Below are 20098 nucleotides of genomic sequence, written 5' to 3'. Positions count from 1 at the left end.
GGTATTTTACCCCACAGGGCGGCGATTTAGAGAATCTTTTCTTTTCTCGCACAGAAAAGGAAAGAAAAAAAAAAGAAAAAACCCGGAAAGATATGCACTAAAATGTTACTAGCTGAAGACATTATGAGTAATTTGTTTTCTTTTGGTGAATCTGTATATCCTAACTTTTATACAATGACCATATACTACTGTGTAATAGAATTAAAAGTTGACGGGCGCAGTGGCTCACTCCTGTAATCTTAGCACTTTGGGAAGCCGAGGTGAGTGGATCGTTCAGGAGGAGTTCAAGGTCAGCCTGAGCAACATGGCGAAACCTTGTCTCTACAAAATATACAAAAATTAGCCCTGCTGCGTGGTGGCTCTTGCCTGTAGTCCCAGCTACTTGGTGGGCTGAGGCAGGAAAAATGACTTTAACCTGGGAGGTCAAGGAGGCAGTGAGCTGAGATTGTGCCATTGCACTCTAGCCTGGGTGACAAAGTGAGACCCTGTCTGAAAGAAAGAAAGAAAGAAAGAAAGAAAGAAAGAAAGAAAGAAAGAAAGAAAGAAAGAATTAAAAGTTGAAAAAAATGTGTACCATCTGATAGAGAAGACAACTATTCCAACAGTTCCTTTCAAGGTCAACTCTTGAAACCAAACAGGCACTTTTCTTGTTATTTATTTTTAGAGACAAGGTCTCAATCTGTCGCCCAGGCTGAAGTACAATGCAATGATCATAGCTCACAGCAGCCTCAAACTCCTGGACTCAGGCACTTTTCTTGCTTGACTTCTAGGAGCACCTGACAATGTTAACCACTCCCTTCTCCTTGAAACCCCCTTGCCCCTGAATCCTAGGAGAACTATTTTACTTGGTGGCCCTCCTTCCTCTGGCTGCTCCAAGAGCCCTTTCTGAGATGCGCTTCCTCCGCAGGAATCCTAAATGCTGGAGTCCTTGGGAGCTCTCTGCTAAATCCTCTGCATGTCTCACCCTGTCAGCCTTCCTGGATTTCCTCATCCAAGCCCAATGGTAATGTTGATGTCTTCTGTACTAGTTTCCTGTTGCTGCTATAACAAATCACCACTAACTTCCTTCAGCCTCCCAAGTAGCTGGGATTACAGGCATGTGCCACCACACTCAGCTAATTTTTGTATTTTTTAGTAGAGATGGGGTTTTGCCATGTTGGTCAGGCTGGTCTCAAACTCCTGACCTCAGGTGATCCCCCCACCTCGGCCTCCCAAAGTGCTGGGATTACAGACATGAGCCACCGCACCTGGCCACATTTTTTCTTTTACATTTCTGGAGGTCACAAGTCTGAAATGACTTTCACTGGGCTAAAACCAAGGTATCAGCGGGGCTGTACTCCCTCTGGATGCTATAAGGGAGCATCTGTTTTCTTGCTTTTCCAGCTTTAAGAGCTGTATTTTTTGCATTCTTTGGCTTACGGCACCTTCCACCTTCAAGGACAGCTGTATCTTCAAGCATCTTACTTGCCTTCTTTCCTGTGGTCAAATTTCTCCCAGCCTCCCCACCCCTCTTCTTCTTCTTTTTTGAGACGGAGTTTCACTCTTGTTGGTGCCCAGGCTAAAGTGCAATGGTGCGATCTCAACTCACCATAACCTCCGCCTCCCGGGTTCAAGCGATTCTCCTGCCTCAGCCTCCAGAGTAGCTGGGATTACAGGCATGCGCCACTACACCCGGCTAATTTTGTATGTTTAGTAGAGATGGGGTTTCTCAGTGTTGGTCAGGCTGGTCTCAAACTCCTGACCTCAGGAGATCCGCCCGCTTCGGCCTCCCAAAGTTCTGGGATTACAGGCATGAGCCACAGCGCCCGGCCCCCTCTTTTTTTTTTTTTTTTTTCCTTTTGAGACAGGGTCTTGTTCTGTCACTCCAAGCAGTGGAGTAATCACATCTCACTGAAGTCTCAACCTCCTGGGCTTTTGCGATCCTCCCACCTCAGCCTCCCAAGTAGCTGGGACTGCAGGTGAATGACACCACACCCAGCTAATTCAACCTCTCTCTCTCTTTTTTTTTTTAAAGACATGATCTTGCTCTGTTGCCCAGGATGGAGTGCAGTGGTATGATCTCAGCTCACTGCAACCTCTGCCTCCCAGGTTCAATGGATTTCTGTGCCTCAGCCTCCCGAGTAGCTGGAATTACAGGCACATGCCACCACACCTGGCTAATATTTTATTTTTTATTTTTATTTTTTGTATTTTTAGTAGAGACAGAGTTTCACCATGTTGGCCAGGCTGGTCTCGAACTCCTGACCTCAAGTGGTCCGCCCACCTCGACCTCCCAAAGTGCTCAGCCTCCCTCTTATAAGGACATTTGTGATTATATCTAGGGCCTATCCAAATAATCCAGGATAATCTCCCTATCTCAAAATCCTTAATTTAATCACATCTGCAAAGTTTCTTTTGCTATATAAGTGCCATTTACAGGTTCCATGGATTAGGACCTGGATATCTTTGGGAGCCGTTACTGAGCCAACCACATCTTCCAAGGCTGTATTTCCAGCCTGGACTCTTTAGTTCAAGATCTGTGTATCCAGCTGCCTATGAGACAGTTTCATTTCACCGTCTCACAGACAGACACCTCAAACTCTACAGGTCCAAAACTGAACTCACCATCTCGTACGCCCACCCCTTGCACCAGATTGTTTTCTGTCCCTGTCTTGATGGAAGGCACCACCATGCACCCCCTTGGAGTCATCCTCTCCTCTCTTCTTCTACCAAGCTCCCCTCAAACAAGTCTTGTCACTAGTCTCACCAGTGAGACCACCTTCTCCATCTGCAGCCCAAACCCAGTCCAGACCACCGCCACCTCTCACTTCCTTGCTGGTCTCCCTGCCCCTAATCTTGCATATCTGTTCTGTTGCTCCTCTGCTTAGAACTCTTCAGTGCTCCGCCACTGCTCTCTGAATAAAAGCCAAACTTCTTTTCGTGGATGTCTAGCCCTGCACGGTCTTGTTGCTCCTGCCATTCACAGGCTGATCTCTCACCTCTCTGTCCCCACTATGATTGAGCCCCTGCACTGTTCTCCCCTCTGTCTGTAATGCCCTCCCACCTCCTTTCAGCTGGCCAACTTAGATGTCAATTCCTCCAAGAACCCTTCCTTGACGTCCTTACTCTGGACTCCTATAGGACCCAGTATCCCCCACCACAGCAATTACCACTGTGGACTGTAATCATCTGTTTCCTTATCTGGGGCTCTGGCACACTTATTTATTTATTGAGCATTTACTATGTACTAGTCACAGGGCCAAGGGCTGTACAAGCAATAGCTCACTCAACACCCACTCAATGCTCACAGCAGCCCTATGAGGTAGGTGACGTTACGCTTCCCATCTCAGTGAAATGAAAGCTCAGAGAGATTAATTTGTATAAACTCAGAATGAACAAGTAATAGCACCAGGATTCCATCCCAGGTCTGCATGACTTCAGAGCGTTTTTTGTTTTGTTTTATTGTTATTATTTTGAGACAGGGTCTCACTTTGTCACCCGGGCTGGAGTGCAGTGGCATGATCATGGCTCACTATAGTCTAAACCTCCTGGGCTCAAGGGGTCCTCCTATCTCAGCCGCCCAAGTACCTGGGACCACAGATGCGTGCCACCACACTGGGCTAACTTTTAATTTTTATATGGAGGTCAGGGAACAGGGGTCTCACTTTGGTCTCAAACTCTTGGGCTCAAGTGATCCTCCGTCCCCAGCCTCCCAAAGGTCTAAGCCACTGATCCTGGCCATTCTCTCTCGCTCTCTCTTTTTAAGTAAAATAACTTTTTGTTTTTACTTAAATATTATGTGAACAATTCAATTACAGTGAAATTTTTTCTGAACTTCTAGGTTTGGGGTAATCTTTAAGTAATCTATGGGTGTTTGATATTATGTCATGCCCAAGACTATGTTTATATTGGATCAAAATAGAGAAGGAGAGAAAACTGTAAGGATTGCAAGTGTTTGATGTACCTAATGCATTTAATACTGTACTCTCAATGCCATAATTTTTAAAATAGAACCTCTCAAGATAACTTATCCTCATTTCTGCATACAATCAATAAATATAGAGTCAGGAGCAGCTACTCGAACAGTCCTCTGCTGGTATTGTTACCGGAAAGGGGTCCAAACCCCAAGAGCGGATTCTTGGATCTCGCACAAAAAAGAATTTGGGGTGAGTCCATAGAGTAAAGTGAAAACAAGTTTATTAGGAAAGTAAAGGAATACAGAATGGCCAACCCCTAGGCAAAGCAGCCCCCAGGGGCTACCGGTTGCCCATTTTTATGGTCATTTCTTGATTATATGCTAAACAAGGGGTGGATTATTCATTAGTTTTCCCAGAAAGCGGTGGGCAGTTCTCAGAACCGGGGGTTCCTTCCCTTTTTAGACCCTATAGGGTAACTTCCTGACGTTGCCATGGCATTTGTAAACTGTCACGGCACTGGTGGGAGTGTCTCTTAGCATGCTACTGTATTATAATTAGCATATACAGTGAGGATGACCAGAGGTCACTTTTGGAGCAATCTTGGTTTTGGTGGATTTTGGCTGGCTTCTTTACCGCAGCCTGTTTTATCAGCAACTTCTTTGTGACCTGTATCTCATCCTGTGACTTAGAATGCCCAACTTTCTGGGAATGCAGGCCACTAGGTCTCAGCCTTAGCCCCTATTCAAGATGGAGTTGCTCTGGTTTAAACACCTCTGATGGTATTATTAGATTCTCGTGCTTGATTTTGGTTCACTGGCAAACTGCCACGTGCCAAGAGGAGGGTCCAGGACGCTGCTGGGGTGAAGCAGTGGGGAAGGTAAGAAATGAGCTCAGAGAGGTCCTGGGATGCTTGCTCTCTGCAGCAAGTTTTTTTCCAGATAAAATCAAACCTTCAAGGGGTCGGGCACAATGGCTCATGCCTTTGGGAGGCTGAGGCATACAGATCACTTGAGCCCAGGAGTTTCAGACCAACCTGGGCAACATAGTGAGACTTCGCTTCTACAAAAAATTTAAAAATTAGTCAGGTGTGATCTCACGTGTCTGTAGTCCTGCTACGTTCTGCTACTCAGGAGGCTGAGGTGGGAGGATTGCTTGAGTCCGGGAGTGTGAGGCTATAGACAGCTTTGATCACGCCACTGGTTAGAGACAGGGTCTCGCCCTGTCACCCAGGCTGGAGCACAGTGGCATGATCATGGCTCTGTAACCTTGACTGATCCTCCCGCCTCAACCTCCAGAGTCATTGCGACTACAGGTGCGTGCCACCATGCCTGGCCTTGCGATATTCTCTTAAACTCCGCCTGATCAGGATTTTGCTCCCACCAGCCACTGAACTGCTCTCATCAAGGCCACCAGTGACCCCCTGCTCGCTGAACCCAGAGGTCAGTGCTCAAAGCCTTTTTTGTATTGTTTTACTGCAGCCCCTCCAGCAGGTGCCTAACGTCTCCCCCATTTCTTCACTTGGCCCCAAGACACCAAACTTCTTTGATTTTCTTCCTCTCTCACTAGTGGCTCCTTCTTGAACTCCTTGGTTGGTTCCTCCTCTTCTTTCTGATTTCTCAGCACTGAGGACTCCTCTCCACTCTCCATGCTCACTCCCTTGGGGATTCCACCCAGTCCCATGGCTTTAAATATCATCTAGATCCTGATGATTCCCAGCTTGTAACTCCAGCCTGGACCCTCTCCCTTGACCTGCAGATTACTATATCCAACTGCTCCTGACACGTCTGCCTGGAAGTCTGGTAGGCCATCTTGAACTTAACCTATGCAAAGCTGAATTCCTGGCTTCCTTACCCAAAGCACCTACGCACACACACGCACACATGCACGCACATGCACATGCACACGCCTCTTCCTCATCTAAACTGGTGGCAACTTCCATTTTCTTCCTTTTTTTTTTTTTTTTGAGACAGAGTCTTGCCCAGGCTGGAGTGCAATGGCGCAATCTTGGCTCACTGCAACCTCTACCTCCTGGGTTCAAGCGATTCTCCTGCCCCAGCCTCCCACATAACTGGGATTACAGGTATGTGCCACCGTGGCCAGCTAATTTTTGTATTTTTTTTTTTTTTTTGAGACGGAGTCTCGCTCTGTCGCCCAGGCTGGAGTGCAGTGGCCGGATCTCTGCTCACTGCAAGCTCCGCCTCCCGGGTTCACGCCATTCTCCTGCCTCAGCCTCCCGAGTAGCTGGGACTACAGGCGCCCGCCACGTCGCCCGGCTAGTTTTTTGTATTTTTTAGTAGAGATGGGGTTTCACCGTGTTAGCCAGGATGGTCTCGATCTCCTGACCTCGTGATCCGCCCGTCTCGGCCTCCCAAAGTGCTGGGATTACAGGCTTGAGCCACCGCGCCCGGCCAATTTTTGTATTTTTTAGTAGAGACAGGGTTTCACCATGTTGGTCATGCTGGTCTTGAATTTCTGACCTCATGATCCGCCCCCCTCAGCCTCCCAAAGTGCTGGGATTACAGGCGTGAGCCACCACGCCCAGCCCACAACTTCCATTTTCTAGTGTTCAGGATGAACATTCTTGATGGTATTATTAGATTCTTGACTCTCTTTCTCTCACACCCCACATCATGAAATCCATTGGCTCTAGCCCTAAAATATATCCAGAACCCCACTCCTCATCATTCCACTGCTAGTGACCTGGTCCAAGCACCGTGACCTCTTGCCTGGATCACTGCAGGAGGCATCACTGTGCTCTCTGCTTCCACCCTTGCTCCTCTACAGCCTATTCTTCTTCTTCTTCTTTTTTTTTTTTTTTTTTTTTTTTTTTTGAGACAGGGTCTCGCTCTGTTGCCCAAGTTGGAGTGCAGTGGCACAATCTTGGCTCACTGCAACCTCCCAGCTTCAAGCAATTCTCATGCCTCATCCTCCCGAGTAGCTGGAATTACAGGCACGTACCACCATGCCCAGCTAATTTTTGTATTTTTAGTAGAGATGGGGCTTCACCATGTTGGCCAGGCTGGTCTTGAACTCCTGACCTCAAGTGATCCGCCCATCTCGGCCTCTCAGAGTGCTGGGATTACAGGTGTGAGCCACCGTGCCTGGCTTACAGCCTATTATCAACTAAGCAGCAAGTGACTCTGATACCAGATTATATCATTGCACTCTGCAAAACCCTCTAATGCCTCTCACTCAGGCCAAAAGCCAAGCCCTTGCATGGCCTGAAGGCCTTACCTAATTTGCCTTCCTCTGACCTCATGCCTTCTCACTCTCCCTCTCCTCCACTGCTCCAGTCACATTGACTTCCTTAGTGTTCCTTAGTGTTCACTTGGCACACTTGTGCCCCAGGACCTTTGCACTGGCTACTCCTCCTGCCTGACATGCTCTTCCCACAGATATCCACATGGCCAATGTTCTCACTTCTTTCTGCCAAGTCTTAGCCCAAATGCCACCATCTCGGGGAGGCTTATCCTGACCACCCAATTTAAACTGCAAATGGCCGGGTGTGGTAGCCCACTCCTGTAATCCCAGAACTTTGGGATGCTAAGGCAGGCAAATCACCTGAGCCCAGGAGTTCAAGATCAGCCTGGGCAACGTGGCAAAACTCCATCTCTACAAAAAATTTGATGGGTGTGGTGGCACACGCCTGTAGTCCCAACTACTTGAGAGGCTGAGGCGGGAGGATCACCTGGGCCCAGGGAGGTTGAGGCTGCGATGAACTGTGACCACACCATTGCACTCCAGCCTGGGCAACAGAATGAGACCCTGTCTCAAAAAACAAAAAGACTATGATCATGATTATTATTATTATTGTTATTGAGACAGAGTCTCAAATTGTCACCCAGGCTGGAGTGCAGTGGTGTGATCTTGGTTCACTGCAACCTCCACCTCCCAGGCTGAAGCAATTCTCGTGCCTCAGCCTCCTGAGTCGCTGGGATTACAGGTGTATACCACCATGCTTGGCTAATTTTTTTTTTTGTATTTTTAGTAGATACCAGGTTTCGCCATGTTGGTCAGGCTGGTCTCAAACTCAGCCTCAGATGATCCGCCTGCCTTGGCCTCCCAAAATGCTAGGATTGCAGGCATGAGCCACTGTGACCAGTCAGGACTATGATTATGTTAGGTCTACCTCGATAATCCAATATAATCTCCCCATCTCAGGGTCAGCTGATTTGCAGTCTTATCGCCTGTAATCTTAATTTTCCCTTGCCATGTAATATCACAGATTCACAGGTTCGGGGGATTAGGACATTTGATATCTTTTGGGAGTAGAGCATTATTCTGCCTACCATGATGGGTAAGTAAGAAAACACTGTTGGCTGGGCACGGTGGCTCATGCCTGTAATCCCAGCACTTTGGGAGGCTGAGGCGGGTGGATCATGAGGTCAGGAGTTCAAGACCAGCCTGGCCAAGATGGTGAAGACCCACCTTTATTAAAAATACGAAAAAATTAGCCGGGCGTGATGGCGGACGCCTGTAATTCCAGCTACTCGGGAGGCTGAGGCAGAGAATTGCTTGAATCCGGGAGGCGGAGGTTGCAGTGAGCCAAGATTGTGCCACTGCAGTCCAGCCTGGGCGACAGAGTGAGACTCTGTCTCAAAAAAAAAGAAAAAAAAAAAAAAAGAAAGAAAGCACTGTTGTTGGGCAATGACATATAGGGACTTTGAGCTATGAGTACACCTGTGCTCAAAAAGCTACCAGGGATCCCCACTGCCTCCAGGATAAAGGCAAGACCTCTCAGCCTAGCAGGCAAAGCATGTCATGAATTGACCTATATTCCCATTTATGAACAGGTACTTTCTGGCTTCCTTGCTTCCATTCTACCCAAAAGCCCTTTTCTTCCATTTATGATCTTGAAAATCCTTCAATTCATTATGGTCAAGTTCAAATGTTACCTTTTCCATGAAACCTTTCCAGAACCCCCAGAATGATTCTCCCTCCCCTGTTGCTATTATGGAATTTGTCTTGACGGGAGTTGTTTGTGTATGTACCAGTTGGGGGTTGTTCCCATCTAAGCGTGGGCACCTGGACCACGGAGACCGCCTCAGCATAGGTCAGCAGTTCTCACACTTGAGTGTGCATGTGAATCACCTGGAGGATTTATTAAAATGCAGACTCCTGGGGCCAACATCCAGAATTTCAGATTCAGTTGATGTGAGATGGGACCTAGTCATCTGCATTTTTTTTTGTTTTTTTTGTTTTTTGTTTTTTTGAGACAGAGCCTTGCTCTGTCGCCAAGGCTGGAGTGCATTGGTGCGATCTCGGCTCACTGCAACATCCGCCTCCTGAGTTCAAGCGATTCTCCTGCCTCAGCCTCCTGAGTAGCTGGGATTACATGCGTCCGCCACTGTGCCCGGCTAATTTTTGATATTTTTAGTAGAGACAGGGTTTCACCATGTTGGCCAGGCTGGTCTTGAATTCTTGACTTCAGGTGATCCGCCCGCCTCGGCCTCCCAAATTGCTGGGATTACAGGCGTGAGCCACCACGCCCGATGGATCATTTGCATTTCTAACAACTACCCAGGTAATCCTGATGCTGCTGGTCTGGGGAGTACACTTTGAGGACCACAGGCACAGAAGTTGAGATGGTGTCATCAGGCTAGACCTGTCTTCAAATCTCAGCTCTGCCTCTTACTCTGTGATTCTCGATATGTCCCTATCCCTCTCCAAGCTGCTTTCTCATCTAAAAAAGGATTCATCTTCCCCTCCCAACTGGGATGATGTGAGGAGTAACAGGCTTAAGACAATTCCATGTACCTCGCAGGTTCTTAATAAAAGGCATGATGGCCGGGCGCAGTGGCTCACGCCTGTAATCCCAGCACTTTGGGAGGCCGAGACGGGCGGATCACGAGGTCAGGAGATCGAGACCATCCTGGCTAACACGGTGAAACCCCGTCTCTACTAAAAAATACAAAAAACTAGCCGGGCGAGGTGGCGGGCGCCTATAGTCCCAGCTACTCGGGAGGCTGAGGCAGGAGAATGGCGTGAACCTGGGAGGCGGAGCTTGCAGTGAGCTGAGATCCGGCCACTGCACTCCAGCCTGGGTGACAGAGCGAGACTCCGTCTCAAAAAAAAAAAAAAAAAAAAAAAAAAAAGGCATGAAGTTCTCCCTCTAAAATTTTCCTCCGCCTGTGTTTTGCCTTCCTAGTAGGTGCTCAGTAAAAACTCGTGAATTGGTTTTAGGGGAAACTACTGCCTTGGACACTTGGAAAAACGGTGCTGGCAGCTGGGCGCCGTGGCTCATGCCTGTAATCCTAGCACTTTGGGAGGCTGAGGAGAGCAGATCACTTGAGGTCAGGAGTTCAAGACCAGCCTGGTGAAACCTCATCTCTACTAAAATAAATAAATAAATAAAATAATAAAAATACAAAAATTAACTGGGCTTGGTGGCATACACCTGTAGTCCTGTCTACTCAAGAGGCTGAGGTATGAGAATCACTTGAACCCAGGAGGTGGAGGTTGCAGTGAGCCAAAATTGTGCCACCACACTCCAGCCTGGGCAACAGAGCAAGATTCTGTCTCAAAAAAAAGCTGGCAACATGAGAAGAGATGGGTATGTCTGGGTCAAAGGAATGTGAATGACCTTCACACTGGTGAGCATTTTCCTGACAATAACCATCATGTCAGAAGTGACAGCAGATCAACTGTATTGCAAGTTCACGGCCATTTATCCACAAAAGCTTCCCTAGTACCTCCAAGGAACCTGGTGACTGGTGGCCCTGCCAGGATTACAGAGCTCGAGAGAAGGCGGTGATCCTGAAAGGGCTCAGACCATGAGGATGATTTGTGTAAAGAGAGAAATAATGAGGCCAGGCATAGTGGCTCATACCTATAATCCCAAAACTTTGGAAGGCTGAGGCAGGAGGATGGCTTGAGCCCAGGAGTTTGAGACCAGCCTGGGCAATGTAGTGAGACCCCATCTCTTAAAAAAAAAAAAACAAAAATTAGGCTGGGTGTGGTGGTTCACGCCTGTAATCCCAGCACTTTGGGAGACCAAGGCGGGCGGATCACGAGGTCAGGAGATCAAGACCATCCTGGCTAACATGGTGAAACCCCGTCTCTACTAAAAATACAAAAAATTAGCTGGGTGTGGTGGCGGGTGCCTGTAGTCTCAGCTACTCGGGAGGCTGAGGGAGGAGAATCGCTTGAACCCTGGAGGCAGAGGTTGCAGTGAGCCCAGGTCGCACCATTGCATTCCAGCCTAGGCAACAGAGCAAGGCTCCATCTCAAAAAAAAAAGAAGAAGAAGAAGAAGAAGAAAAGAAAGAAATAACAGGATCAGGCTTGTCCCAGGGACCTGAAAGTACAGCCTAGTAGTGGTGGTGGGGTAGGGGATTGCTGGCCTCAGGGGACGCATTGTCTGGGAAGAGGATTCCTTGTGGCTGGGACACTGCCTATAGGCTTCCCCAGGGGCCTGTTTCCTTAGAATACCAAATACACACACATGCATATCATGCTTCCTTTGCTGCTCCAGAAGCCAGGTGTCTTCTCACAATTTATATTTGAGGGACCATTAGTCAGATTGTTTGTGGGCAAAATACTATGTCTTTGTTTCTCCAGCATCTGGCAGTGTACACACACAGGAAATCTCAAAGGTCAGAATGGAGCCCCCATAATGTCAGTTAGGAGGCTGGACCACATGGAAGTCACAAGCATGGTCCTTGGAGCTTAGATGACCATGTTGCAGTCTGGTTGTATCACCAGGTGAAGTGCCTCTCCTGCTCACCCTTACTAGGGTTATAATAATGCCTATTCTATAATAATGCCTATTCTATAACGTTTTCGAAAAGATGACATAGACTAAAACCTGGTCCCTAAAGAGATCTCAATAAAAGTTAGCTTTTCCCAATTGCTGCATTTGGCAGAGTGGCCACCAGAGGGCAGTGGTCTCCATGCTGGGAAAATAACCTGTCTGGGCAGAGGCCTAGAAAGTGCTGACCAGGCAAACACTCTTAGAGTGGTCAGGGATCCCTTTAATTGAGGGACTACACACTCCAGGAAGGGGTATGTGGCCATAACTAGGTCAACACAACCACCAGCCAACGGATACATTGGGCATCCTGCTGGTCACCCTTTGCTGTGGTCATTTGAGGACTGGCACAAGCCTTAGAATCAGTGAATTGAGATGTACTGGAACGCTCTATTCTATGTTTGTTTTGTTTTTTGTTTTTTTTAGACGGAGTCTCACTCTGTCACTCAGGCTGGAGTGCAGTGGCGTGATCTCGGCTCACTGCAATCTCCACCTCCCGGGTTCAAGCGATTCTCTTGCCTCAGCCTCCCAAGTAGCTGGGACTACAGGCACATGCTGCCACACCAGGCTAATTTTTTGTATTTTTGTGGAGACGAGGTTTCACCATGTTGCCCAGGCTGGTGGTGAACTCCTGAGCTCAGGCAATCCGCCCGCCTCAGCTTCCCAAAGTGCTGGGATTATAGGCGTGAGCCGCCACACCCAGCCCTATTCTATATATTTTAACCATGGAGCCACCTGGCCTTTTCCCAAAGAGCTCCTTCTGCCTGCTGTGCAGCCTTCTCCCCTTCTTTCCTTTGGCAAACGTCTCCTTCAGGCCCATCCCCAACCCTCTCTGAGTCCATCCTTCCATAGATGGAGTCCATCCTTCCATAAATGGAGTCTATCCGAGCTCCCAGAGCATTCCGTTCTTCCTTGATGGTGGCACTAATAACAATTTAATAAACGACATATTTATAATACATGAGGTTTGGCTAGAGGTTAAGAGTAGGGCTTCCTGGGGATGCACAGCCTGGGCTCCATCACATGCTGTGTGACTTTGTACACATTGCCCTACCTCTCTGAGTCTCAATTTCCTCATTTGTAAACATGGGGCTAATAACAATACCTACTTTATAGGGTTTTGCTGGAAACCACATAGCCATCGCTTTTAATGGCGAAAACCGCAATTACTTTTGCACCAACCTAATAAATGATTTTTTGTTTGTGGCTTTTTTTGGTTGTTTGAGATGGGGACTCACTCTGTTGCCCAGGCTGGAGTGCAGTGGCATGATTATGACTCACTGCACCCTAGACCTTCTGGGATCAGGTGATCCTTCCAGCTCAGCCTCGCAAAGGGCTGGGACTACAAGCATGCCACCACCACGTCCGGCTAATTTTTGTATTTTTTATACAGATGGGGTTTCACTATGTTGTCCAGGCTGGTCTCAAACTCATGGGCTTCAGTGATCCACCTACCTCCCAAAGTGCTGGGATTACTGGCGTGAGCCACCACACTTGGCTGGAAGCTAAATGATGTTATGCACACAAGGCCCTAATTTGTTGAACAAATGAATGAACAAGTGAGTGAATCCATTGGACTGTGAGCTCCTCAGGAATAGGGATTGTTTTGTTTCTTTTTTACATTTTGCAATGTCTGAATCCCAGTGTGGGCATTGCATGTTATCCGGTGCAGTGGTCCTCAAAGTGGTGTCCTCCTGACCAGCATCCTCAACATCACCTTGGAGCTTGTTAGAAATGCCCCCACCCCTTTTTTTTTTTTCTGAGATGGAGTTTCGCTCTTGTTGCCCAGGCTAGAGTGCAATAATGCAATCTCAGCTCACTGCAACCACCGCCTCCCAGGTTCAAGCAATTCTCCTGCCTCAGCCTCCCAAGTAGCCGAGATTACAGGCATACGCCACCACACCTGGCTAATTTTGTATTTTTAGTAGAGAGAGGGTTTCTCCATGTTGGTCAGGCTGGTCTCGAACTCCCCACCTCAGGTGAGCTGCCTGCTTTAGCCTCCTAAAGTGCTGGGATTACAGGCATGAGCCACCACACCTGGCCCAGAAATGTCCATTTTTAGGTCCCACCCCTGACCTACTGAATCAGAAATTCTAGGGATGGAGCCCAGCAAGCTGTACTCTAACAAGCCCTCTGATTCTGATGAGCACTGAAGTTTGGGATCTACCAGCCAGCACATAGAGGCTCAAAGGTGTTTGTTTAAATACGTGTTCAAATCCATAAACTTTATATGGTTGGAATTAGAATTGGCTGTAAGCTCCATAAAGTCAGGGGGCATGGTTTCCCTAGCACCAGGCAGAGACAGGCACATAGTAGATGCTCAAGAAAGGTTTGTGGGCTGGGCTTAGTGGCTCATGCCTGTAATCCCAACACTTTGGGAGGCAGAGGCAGGCGGATCACTTGAGGTCAGGAGTTCGAGACCAGCCTGTCCAAAATGGCAAAACCCTGTCTCTACTAAAAATACAAAAATTAACCTGGTGTGGTGGTGGGCGCCTGTAGTCCCAGCTACCCAGGAGGCTGAGGCACGAGAATTGCTTGAACCCTGGAAGCGGAAGTTGCAGTGAGGCAAGATTGCATCACTGCACGCTAGCCTGGGCGACACAGTGAGACTCTGTCTCAAATAAAAAAAAAAAAAAAAAGGAAAATTCTGTGAAACAAATGAGTGAAGAGCCCTTTTGGTTCTTTTTATGGTTCTCAGTATCTTAGATTTTCCAAAGTTCAGTTTTATTACCTGTTCTCTCTTCCAGGATCTCTGGAAGGATCTACAAGCAAAGTAAGCAGCTTAATATACATAACAAAAAAGTATTGTCACACTGTTGAGCCATTTGAAACTCTCAGTTAAAACCCCCTGAAAGGTTTGCTTTTCTATCCCTGCTGCAACCCAGAGCTTGAGGCACCTCAAGAGTCCTGCTGCAGATGCACACCTGCCAGGCCTTGGCCATCCAGGGAAAGAGGAAACAATTTCTTAAGGCAGGTAAATATCCTTGACAAGGAGGGAGCAGTAGTTATGACCCAACCTTGGAACAGGGTAGATGCCCAATAAATGTCTGATAAATAAATGACCCTTGTTCGGGACAACGTTGTAGTTAATTGCATAAGTTCTAAACAGACTGGCAGGGGCTTTTTTCTTATTCCTTGTTTTATTGCTTTGTCCAGGATCACTAATACGATGTTGATTTGTAGGAATGATACTGGATGTCCTTCTCTTATTTCTAAAGGTTCACCATTAAGTTTGATATTTGCTGTAGAAAGTAATTCCTGTGTATTCTTATTTAGCTATCAGTTTTCTAAAAATCATGAATAAGCGTTGAATGTTTCAAGTGTTTTTCCTGTATCTGTGGAGATGGTCACATGGGTTTTTCCTTTAATTTGTTAATGTGAAGGGTTGCACTGATTGCTAAATAATACACAGGAACCATCACCATATCACCTTTAGAATATTTTCATCACAGCCCCATAAGACCCTGTGTCCATTAGCAGTCATTCCTCTTCTCCCCTCCCCAACAACCTTAAGTAGCCATGAATCTCTATACATTTGCCTATTCTGGATATTTTATATAAGTGAGATCACATAGGTCAGGCATGGTGGCTCACACTTATAATCTCAGTATTTTGGGAGGCCAAGCCAGGAGGATCACTTGAACCCAGGAGTTTAAGATCAACCTGGGGAACATAGTGAGACTTTGTCTCTATAAAAAATCAAAAAATTAGCTGTAGGTTGGTTTTTTACTTTCTTGATGATGTCCTTTGCAACAAATAAGTTTTTAATTTTAGGTCGGGTGCGGTGGCTCACGCCTGTAATTCCAGCACTTTGGGAGGCTGAGGCGGGTGGATTATGAGGTCAAGAGATCGAGACCATCCTGGCCAGCATGGTGAAATCCCGTCTCTGCTCAAAATACAAAAATTAGCTGGGCGTAGTGGCGCACGCCTGTAGTTCCAGCTATTTGGGAGGCTGAGGCAGCAGAACCACTTGAACCCTGGATGTGGAGGTTGCAGAAGCTGAGATCGCGCCACTGCACTCTATCCTGGCGACAGAGAGAGATTCCATCTAAAAAAAAAAAAGCTTTTGATTTTAATAAAGTCCAATTTATCTATTTTCTTCCTTTGGTTGCTTGTGCTTCTGGTGTCATATTTCAGAAATTATTATTCTGAGAGGCGAGGCAGGATCATTTGAGGCCAGGAGTTCAAGACCAGCCTGAGCAACACAGGAAGACCCTGTCTCTATAAAAAATATAAAAATTAACTGAGCATGATGGCAGGCAAGTAGTGCCTGTAGTCCCAGCTACACAGGAGGCTGAGGCAGGAGGATTGCTTGAGCCCAGGAGGTCGAGGCTGCTGTGGGCTGTGTTCACACACTGTACTCCAGCCTGGGTGACAGATGAGACCCTGTCTCAAAAAAAAAAAAAAAAAAAAAAGTAATTGTTGCCTAATATAAGGTCACAAAGATTTATGCCTATGCTTTTTTCTAAAAGTTTTATAGTTTTAGCTTATATATTTAGATCTTTGATGCATTTCTGAGTCAAATTTTGTATATGCTGTGAATTAGGGGGTCCAACTTCATTCCCTTTACTTTTTTTTTTTTTTTTTTTTTGAGACAGAGTCTTGCTCTGTCGCCCAGGCTGGAGCGCAGTGGCCGGATCTCAGCTCACTGCAAGCTCCGCCTCCCGGCTTTATGCCATTCTCCTGCCTCAGCCTCCCGAGTAGCTGGGACTACAGGCGCCCGCCACCTCGCCCGGCTAGTTTTTTGTATTTTTTAGTAGAGACGGGGTTTCACTGTGTTAGCCAGGATGGTCTCGATCTCCTGACCTTGTGATCCGCCCGTCTCGGCCTCCCAAAGTGCTGGGATTACAGGCTTGAGCCACCGCGCCCGGCCTACTTTTTTTTTTTTGAGACAGAGTCTCGCTCTGTCACCCAGGCTGGAGTGCAGTGGCACCATCTCTGCTCACTGCAACCTCTGCCTCCCGGGTTCAAGCAATTCTCCTGCCTCAGCCTCCTGAGTAGCTGGGATTACAGGCATGCACCACCATGCCTGGCTAATTTTTGTATTTTCAGTGGAGACGGGGTTTCACCATGTTTGCCAGGCTGGTCTTGAACTCCTGACCTCAAGTGATCCACCTGCCTTGGCCTCCCAAAGTACTGGGATCCAGCTTCATTCTTTCACGTGTAGATCCAATTGTCCCAGGGTTATTTGTTGAAAAAAATTCTTCTTTCTCCATTGAATTGTCTTGGCACTCTTCTTAAAAATCAGTTGACTATAAATGAGGGCTCATTTCTAGACTCTCAATTCTATTCCATTGATCTATTTGTCTATCCTTATGCTTGTGTTGACTACTGTAGCTTTGTGTAAGTTTTGAAATCAGGAAGTTCTCTAGCTTCGTTTTTCTTATCGAGATTATCAGCCAGGCACGGCGGCTCACGCCTGTAATCCCAGCACTTTGGGAGGCCGAGGTGGGCGGATCACAAGATCAGGAGATCGAGACCATCTTGGCTAACACGGTGACACCCCGTCTCTAATATACGTCTAAAAATACAAAAAATTAGCCGGGCATGGTTGCGGGCACCTGTAGTCCCAGCTACTCGGGAGGCTGAGGCAGAAAAATGGCCTGAACCCGGGAGGTGGAGCTTGCAGTGAGCCGAGATCATGCCACTGCACTCCAGCCTGGGCAACAGAGCAAGACTCCGTCTCAAAAAAAAGAAAAAAAGAAAAAGAAAGAGAGATTATCTTGGCTATTCTGAGTCCCTTGAATTTCCATATGAATCTTAGGATCAGCTTGTCAATTTCTGCAAAGCCCGCTGGAATTTTGATGGTGACTACATTGAATCTGGAAGTCAATTTGGGAAATACTGCCATTTTAACAATATTAAGTCTTCCAATCCATGAATATAAAATGTCTTTCCATTTACTAAGGTATTCTTTAATTTCTTTCAATTAAAATACAAAGCATTGGCCGGGCGCGGTGGCTCAAGCCTGTAATCCCAGCACTTTGGGAGGCCGAGACGGGCGGATCACGAGGTCAGGAGATCGAGACCATCCTGGCTGACACGGTGAAACCCCGTCTCTACTAAAAAAAATACAAAAACTTAGCCGGGCGAGGTGGCGGGCGCCTGTAGTCCCAGCTACTCAGGAGGCTGAGGCAGGAGAATGGCGTAAACCCGGGAGGCGGAGCTTGCAGTGAGCTGAGATCCAGCCAGTGCACTCCAGCCTGGGCGACAGAGCGAGACTCCGTCTCAAAAAAAAAAAAAAAAAAAATACAAAGCATTATTTAGTACTTTGCAGTTTTCAGAGTATAAGTTTTGCACTTCTTTTGCTAAATCTATCTCTAAGTATTTTATTATTTTTGGTGTTATTGTAAAAGACAGTGTTGTCTTAATTTTATTATTTGGGTTGTTCATTGCCAATGTATAGAAATACTACTGAGTTTTGTATACTGATCTTTTATCCTACAACCTTATTAAACTCATTTATTAGTTGTTTTTTAATGCATTCCTTAGAATTTTCTACATTGTCTGCAAATAGAGATGATTTTGCTTGTTCCTATCAATCTAGTTGCTCCCCATGCTATTTTCTTGCCTAATTGTCTTGGCTAGAACCTCCAGTACAATGTTAAATAGAAATGGAGGGAGTGGGTATCCTTGTCTTGTTTCTGATCTTGGGGCCAGGGTTGGGGGAGAAGCATTCAGTATCTCACCATTATGTATGACACTAATTGTGGGTTTTTCATAGATGCTCTTTATCAGGTTGAGAAAGTTATTTTGTATTCCTAGTTTCTTGTTTTCAGTTTCTTGATTTTTTTTTTTTTTTTAATCATGAAGGGGTGTGAAATTTTTTCAAGTTTTTTCTGCATCTAATAAGATGATCATGTGGTTTTCGTCCTTTATTTTACAGATACGCGTATTACACTAATTGATTTTTGGATGTTAAACCAATCTTGCATTCCTGGGATAAGTCCGATGAAGTGTAATTCTTTTTATTTATATGTTGCTGGATTTGGTTTCCTTGTGTTTCGTTGAAAATTTTTGCATCTCTATTTATAAGAGCCCTCATCCCCATTTATAATTAATCCCATTCCTACCCCAACTCCTCAGGCAATCACAGTCACCAATCTTTCTTTTTCTCTTTTTCTTTCTTTACTTCTTTTTCTTTCTTTCTGTCTTTCTTTCTTTCTTTCTGTCTCTCTCTCTTTCTTTTTCTTTTGTTCTTTCTTTCATTCGTTCTTTCATTCTTTCTCTCTCTCTCTCTTTCTGAGGCAGGGTCTTACTCTGTCACCCAGGCTGGAGTGCAGCACCATCTTGGCTCATTGCAACCTCTGCTTCCTGGGTTCAAGTGATTCTCCTGCCTCAGCAGCCCAAGTAGCTGGAACCACAGGTATGCACCACCATACCCAGCTAGTTTTGTTTGTTTTTTGTTGAGACGAGGTCTCACTATGTTGCCCAGGCTGGTCTTGAACTCCTGAGCTCTGGTAATCCACCCGCCTTGGTCTCTCAAAGTGCTGGGATTACACGCGTGAGCCACCGCGCCCAGCCTACTTATTCTTTGTAGATTTTTCTGTTCTTCATGTCTCATGTACATGGAATTATATGTGATCTTTTGTGATTTGCTTCTGTCATTTAGCACCATGTTTTTGAGGATCATATTGTATCATGTATCAGTACTTTGTTCCTCTGTATATTGAATAGTATTCCACTGTATGAATCTAATACATTTTGCCTATCTGTTCACCAGTTGATAGATATTTAGGTATTTCCAGTTTGGGGTTATTATGAATAATGCTGCTAGAAACATTTGTGTCCAAGTTTGTGTCCAAGTCTTGTCTTTGTATAGACATATGTTTTCATTTCTCTTGAAGTAGAAATGAACCTACTTCAAGTAGGAATAATTCTATACCTAGGAGTAAAATTGGGTCTTATGGTAGTTTTATGTTTATCTTTTTGAGGAGCTGCCAAACTGTTTTCCAAAGTGGCTTCAAATTTTACATCCCCAACAATGTATGAGGGTTACTTGGGAACTTCTGAGTGTTTCCGTATCTATAAAGTGACTATAAGAGTAACTCTGATTTCCTGAAGTTGTTGTGAGCATTAAATGAGATTATGGTATATGAAGGCCAGGAAGCCTTCCAAAATGACCAATCCCCCTCCCACCAACTCCTGTAATGTATACCAATCATTACCATTGTTACATTATTTATAATTACATTTTTATGTTTGTGTTTTGTGAGCATCCTGAAAATGGGGACTAGGTCTTATTCATATTTATCTTCTCAGTGCCCAACATGTAATAGATATTCAATAAGCTATAACAATGTCCATGTGCAAAGTACTAATGATTACACGTTATGTCAAGAAAACTACAAAAAAGATTCTTGAACTGGGCCTTGAATAAGAAGTAGGCGCCCACTCAGCTGAAATGGAGCACAGGGCATCCTAGGTGGAAGGAACAGCATGTAGACAGGCCC

The 20098-nt window shown here is 46.1% G+C and overlaps 1 long non-coding RNA gene across 1 annotated transcript in view; it reads left to right on the top strand.

Annotated features, from left to right (window-relative positions):
• LOC139363842 (uncharacterized) overlaps nt 1-15542 on the top strand; it is a 62748-nt gene extending 47206 nt beyond the window's left edge. The window contains exons 3-4 of the long non-coding RNA XR_011624907.1: nt 14393-14619; nt 15420-15542. This is a non-coding gene — a long non-coding RNA (uncharacterized lncRNA). The remainder of the gene's footprint in view (nt 1-14392; nt 14620-15419) is intronic.
• Nucleotides 15543-20098: the final 4556 nt, after the last annotated feature.

The sequence above is a fragment of the Macaca nemestrina genome, chromosome 1 (assembly GCF_043159975.1).
Source record: "Macaca nemestrina isolate mMacNem1 chromosome 1, mMacNem.hap1, whole genome shotgun sequence".
Lineage (NCBI taxonomy): Eukaryota > Metazoa > Chordata > Mammalia > Primates > Cercopithecidae > Macaca > Macaca nemestrina.
The sequence above is the reverse complement of the archived record's forward strand: the minus strand, read 5'-3'. Positions and strand labels throughout refer to the sequence as shown.